The sequence below is a fragment of the Rattus norvegicus genome, chromosome 18 (assembly GCF_021556685.1).
Source record: "Rattus norvegicus strain SHRSP/BbbUtx chromosome 18, alternate assembly SHRSP_T2T, whole genome shotgun sequence".
NCBI lineage: Eukaryota > Metazoa > Chordata > Mammalia > Rodentia > Muridae > Rattus > Rattus norvegicus.
Window position 1 is genome coordinate 74,053,494 of NC_141551.1, and position 6,000 is coordinate 74,059,493.

Genomic DNA, 6,000 nt, shown 5'->3' on the forward strand with positions numbered 1-6,000 from the left:
AATAAAAGGCAATAACACAATTTATAAAGTGTTACAGACGCTAGTCTTGGTAAATCAAAGTCCATTTTAAAATCAGGTATCTCTTGTTCTCTCTCTCTCTCTCTCTCTCTCTCTCTCTCTCTCTCTCTCTCTCTCTCTCTCTCTTTGTGTGTGTGTATGTGTGTGTGTGTGTGTAGTGTATGTGCATATACTACCTTTTCCGGAAGGGACTTTGTTTTCTCACATGTACCCACATTTCATATGAATAAGTGGGATCTAGTCTTCTACATTTCTAAGACTGTAGTCTTCAAAAAAACCATGTCCTCCAGTGGTTGACACAAACTACCCATAATACAGGAATATTCTGAGACAAGGCCTAGAATTGTACTCCTCCCCCATCACATTTACTAAGACAACTGTTTGCTTCATTTCAGGGTAAAGACCTCTATGTTACTGGTGCAGATGAAACCACATGCAAACTTCTCCGTGTCCATGGGAGGACTGCCACCCACCACTCTCTCCAATCATGTGGTCAACTCATACTCTAAGGACAAACCTTCTGCGTAACTCAGAGCTCCAATTAAGACCAGAGATCTGACACACAAATTTCCCTCTTACCCTCCAGTTTTTCAGAACTGCCTAGGCACTCTGTCTTGTACCAAAGAGAGGTGTCTAGAAGCTTTCTGTGTGGAAATAGCAGAGACTCACTCTATTTTCTGACCAAAAGCTAATATGGTTCAGAACAGGTCCAGTTAGGTGTCTTCTCTATAAGCCCGTGCTCTTTGAAGCATTCTGTCTTCTATGGGATCATTACATACTAACACAAGAAAGACCGAAGAGATTTTGAACCCCCCTGAATAGGGTCTGTGCTGATGGAATTTTAGACCCAGTGCAAGCAGTGAAGCCTTGGACCGTATGTCTTTGAATTGCACCTGCCGAATCTATTTTTTTCATCAAGGGCTCATAAGCACCACAACAGCCATGACCTTTTCCCTACTTCTGTGTTTAACCCCCAGCGGTCTTCATTATATTGTTCTGTTCAACAAATGTGGATGTCCAGCTCTTTCGGCTCCTTCCTTCCCCAGACAATTTAGAGTTGACTCTAATAAAATGTTTTGCAACTTACAGCATGAAGTCATTAAAGACTCTCTGTCAGATAATTGATAAAAAGAACAGTGTAACCAGCTCTTAGTGGCCACCGGCTCAAAGTTCATACACCTACACTTGTAAAAATCATACCTCAATCTCCTTTAACCAGCTGGTGTGAGGACGCGTCCACCAGCAAAGGGATGACGATGCTAATCTCTGATCCTCTTCCCTATCTGACAGATGGTGCTCCGGGAGGATGGCCCAGGTCATAACTATAGTTTAAATGCTAAGATACAGAGAGAAGCCTTTTCCACTATGTTCCCTACCCAGCACCACACGGATACTCTATTTTCAAACCACAACCATGGCCATGATTGTGACCAGCTGCATATATTACCTGCTTAGACCTTTGAGCAACGCTAGGAAGGTAGTTACCCAAGGAATGTGCCTCCTCAGACACTCTCACGTCCTAAGTTCACCATGGTTGCTTCATGTCTTTTCACCAGTGTCAGTGTAGACACAGGCAGAAAGCAGAGGTTAATCTTTAGAAAGCCATTTGGGTAGGCACCTTCCCTAGAAGTTGTAATTGTAAACCTCAATCAGAGGTTAAACTTTGGAAGCTGTTTGAATGTAATGAAGATTAATTGGCTGAACTCGATTCAATAAAATCAAATCATGACTTACTTGCCTAAATACGATTTCCCTTGACATTAGGCAGTCTAGCTATAAGATGATAATTTATAAACTAGCTTTCTTTTATTGTCAATGAAGCTTAACATTAAGCTTTTTAGCCGTAATAAATTTACAGTACCTGTTTTCCTCTTAGGAAGGCTGTTTCTGAGTGGAAGTAAGAATACGAGGTCGCTCTGCTTACCTCTAAGCCTAGACTTACACGTGCTTTAAACAGAGCAGTGTACAATGTTACCAGAATAATGAATTCCAACTGTTAATGAAATCAGTCAGATGTTTCACAGTACACAGAAAGCTGCATAGATCAGCAGTACCATACCATACCATACCATACCATACCTTACCATACCTTACCATACCATACCTTACCATACCTTACCATACCATACCTTACCATACCATACCTTACCATACCATACCTTACCATACCTTACCATAGTGAGGATGGAACCTGCAATCAGATTCACAAGAATCTTTTCACCCCACAGATATCCACTTAGGCTTCAGAGTGAGAACAGATCTCCAGGCAGCTGGGTGGGTTAGGTTTAAATATGTCCTCTTGGTTGACAATCGGGAGCTTCAAGAGGTTGATATTTGGGGCTTGGATCATGGCTCAATTGGCAAAGTGCTTACCACACAAGAATAAGGGTCTGAGTTTGATCCTCTGTCATATAAAAAAAAATGCCAGGTTCACAGGCTTGGGTCTGTTTTCCAACAGCAGGGAAGGTAGTGACAGAAGGAGTCTGCGGTTCCCTTAGCCAGCTAGTCCACCTAAATCAGCGAGCTCTGGGACCATTGGGAGATTCTGCCTTCCAAACAGGGGCTGGAGAACATACCTGACATAGACCTCTGTATACCTATGTACATGCACACACTTGTAGATATACTGAGCTCTGCCACACACACACACACACACACACACACACACACACACACACACACACACCTGAGAGAGAGAGAGGGAGAGAGAGAGAGAGAGAGAGAGAGAGAGAGAGAGAGAGAGAGAGAGAGAGAGAGAGAGAGAGAGAGATTTTCCTGTTCTAGGAACTCACTTGAATTCTTTGAGGGTTTGCTTCAGATTTTAAAATTGTTTTTTCTGGACTAATCACAAATAGAGGAGCTTCTGCTTATTATTTGTATGAATATTAAATATACCATTATCACACCTAGTATATTTTATGTGTATAAAAGCTTCTCCATTACAATGCATGTTCCTTGTACTACGGAAAGAAATATGAATTATCAACATTTGCTCTTTGAGCTGTATAAAATAACTCTCAGATCATGGCATTAAACACTCAATATTCTGGCATCTACATTGGCTTGCTGGAAAATTCATGCTATCACATTTGACACACCCGTTCTCTCAGGTGAAATACTCTGGGAAAACTCTATAATTCATTACGTTGCTGAATAATTAGATCATCTTCTTGTACAAGGCTACATTTTAAATGACCATTTTAACTCTATAAATTAGAATTGGACTGAGAGTAAAATGGTCTTGAAGAGAAACTAAGGAGTCACTTACCATGAAATGACAGCTGCATAAGCTCATACTGTGAAGACTCATTCTCAAAAGGCATGCATGGAATAATATTATTGGGGACCAACGTCTTCAAATGTTTCAACTAAAACATATTATATAGAAATGAAACATACATATTGTGGTGCATTTTTACTTTGGAGGGTGAGGCAGAAAAAAAGAAAAGAAATTTAGAACTCAATAATCACCCCACCAACAAACAGAAGGGATGAGTTTCCAAATGTTATCGAGAGGAGATAAAGTCAAAGGATTAAGCCTTACCTCCCATCTCCTGAACTTTGCAGCGATGACTTTGTGGAGCTGACGCTGTTACAGAGCCCACCTCAGATGATCTTGCAGTCTTCCTTGAGCATTCAAGGCAGAAAACAGAGCTGGCCTAGAAGGGTGTCCTGATGTCTGCTGTCTAGGCCGGCTCTGTCTTTCCTCTTTTTCAGCTTACTCTGCACTACAGTGGGTTTGCCACTCTGGAAGACCTCCTTTTGAAGTATTAATCTCATCAACATCTTGTTCTCCTTCAGTGCTCAAGTGATATGTGAGGACCAGAGTGTGTTTTCATTGGAGGATTTGCTTCTTACCGAGGGGCCGGACGACCCATCTCAGTTCTTTGGATTGAGCCATTGGATGGATAGCCACGCATCCTCTGGGCATACTTGTTCTGCTTGACCTCCCTTCCCACCACATTGTTTCCTCCTTCCCCCCTTCTCTTTACACATTACTGAGAGGTTAAATTTTTACAAATCATATGTTCGTAAGACATTTTTTTTTTGTCTTCAAATTGATAGAAGATAAGGAGGACTCATAACCTGGCCTTTCAGGGTGGAAAACTCCATTGGAATTCTTGAATGTCAGTACATGAGCATGCTTGATCAGAGGTCTCAGGTTGGGAGAAAAAGGTTTTAAAAGACCAAAGAAACTGAACACACACACACACACACACACACACACACACACACACACACACACACAATTAAAAATAATAAAGGTACATCTTCAAAAGGCCAAAAAAAACCTCCCAGTGGGAGCTGGCACCTTATTTTTGAGAGGACAGGGGTGAAGCTGCCAACTGTAGTTACTTTATACCTGAAGCCCCTTATACTCAGGAGCCTAGAATATCACTTGGCTTCACCACATTCGTGTCATCTTCATGATCATTATCTCAAGAAGGTCTTTATTCCCCAACACCAAATTGCACAAATTTGCTTCAAGCGCAGGAAGAAACTAAACTAAGAAACTCTGCATTTACTATTCCTTTTGAACCTATCCTAGATTTACCTGAAATCTTGGACTTTATTTTGAAGACCTTACATCAGCTCTGACTTTATCCTAAAGATAACTTTCTTTAAACCTCAGTATCTGCTCCTCACCTTTGGAAATGGAATTGTTTTTCCAATGGTTTAGCAAGCAGTCCTTTGGGCTTTTGGTATATCTATAGCAACCAGGCTGTTGTGGAGATTCGTAAATAAGCAAGGCTTGGGCACACAGGAGAGATCCACTGTAACAATACACATCTTAGTTTCTCTGTTTAAACCGGCAACAGTACCTTATTAAAAGTCACGGTGGTGGTATTCCCCTTGGCTGTGATTAAAGAGAAGTCTATTTCCTTAAGTTTAGTATGTACATAGGGGAGAAAAATAAATAAATAAATTTAGAACATTACCAATTAAATTTGATCTTACATTCTTGTATTTAAGAACTTCCCAGGTGATAGTTCAATATTAAACCCATCTTTGAAAGAATCGTGTGGTCTCAACCAGCTAAGAAAGATGGCCTTATTATCCTGGCTACATTTCCTACCTTTTTTTTTCTAGGGATGGCATGTCCACTTTCAAGGTCTCTCTTTTCAAAGGAATCCTATGACTTCATGAAGTCTTTTATCTATTCTTAGCATTCCTGTGAAACGGGCAGAAGAAAGAACACCAAATATTTTATAAGTGAGGATGAAGAAAAAAATAATGTCTAGTTATGTTGGATTTAATTCAACATTTCTTTTTAGTCAATAATCTATGTACTGAAAGAAATCTTGGCTCTTCAGACAAATTAGTGACTTGAGGTCTGGGCCATGTATACAATGTTCCAAGAAACTTTCACACTTCCAGAACGGAAGAGGGAGAAAGGGAGGGAGGAAGGAAGGGAAGGAGAAAAGAAAATGGAAAAATCAATTTAAAATACACACACACACACATACACACACACACACACACACATAAATGCAAAGCAGTATCAGACGGATATGTCAAAAATATATCAAGAGCTCCCAATTGCTAGTGTTGAAACAATCTGGCAAGTAAAATGAAGCAGGTTGGGGGAAAGTTGTGGGTTCACAATGACACGAAGAATTGAGTAAATCAAGAGTGGACTGTTTTGTCTTGTGTACACTTATATTAATTGGGTTGTACCTCGGATAAATGGTTCTGTTTTCTGGGATTTAGTTTTCTTGCCTGAACAACAGAGAGGTCATCCTCATGATAGAGGAAGAGTTCATATTTAATATCTCTTCAAGATCAAATAAAATACACCGTAATAACCTCATGTTTTAAAAAGAAATAATAAGAATTCGATATTAATAAAACAAAGACAATCTATAGGCATGGCCAGAGACTGGTCCTGTGGTACCAGTGAGATAGAACTGGATGAGACAACATGAAATGGTTGAGCTGGGCCTTTAAATAGATAGGAGTTACTTACCGGCTGGGCTATGA

The 6,000-nt window shown here is 40.2% G+C and overlaps 1 protein-coding gene across 2 annotated transcripts in view; it reads right to left on the reverse strand.

Annotated features, from left to right (window-relative positions):
- The window catches only part of Slc14a2 (solute carrier family 14 member 2), a 426,972-nt gene extending 423,219 nt beyond the window's left edge, over positions 1–3,753 (reverse strand). For both annotated transcript variants that reach the window (NM_019347.4, NM_177962.6), the window contains exon 1: positions 3,563–3,753. The gene's annotated coding sequence lies outside the window, so the exon portion shown is untranslated. The remainder of the gene's footprint in view (positions 1–3,562) is intronic.
- Between the last annotated feature and the right edge of the window lie 2,247 nt (positions 3,754–6,000).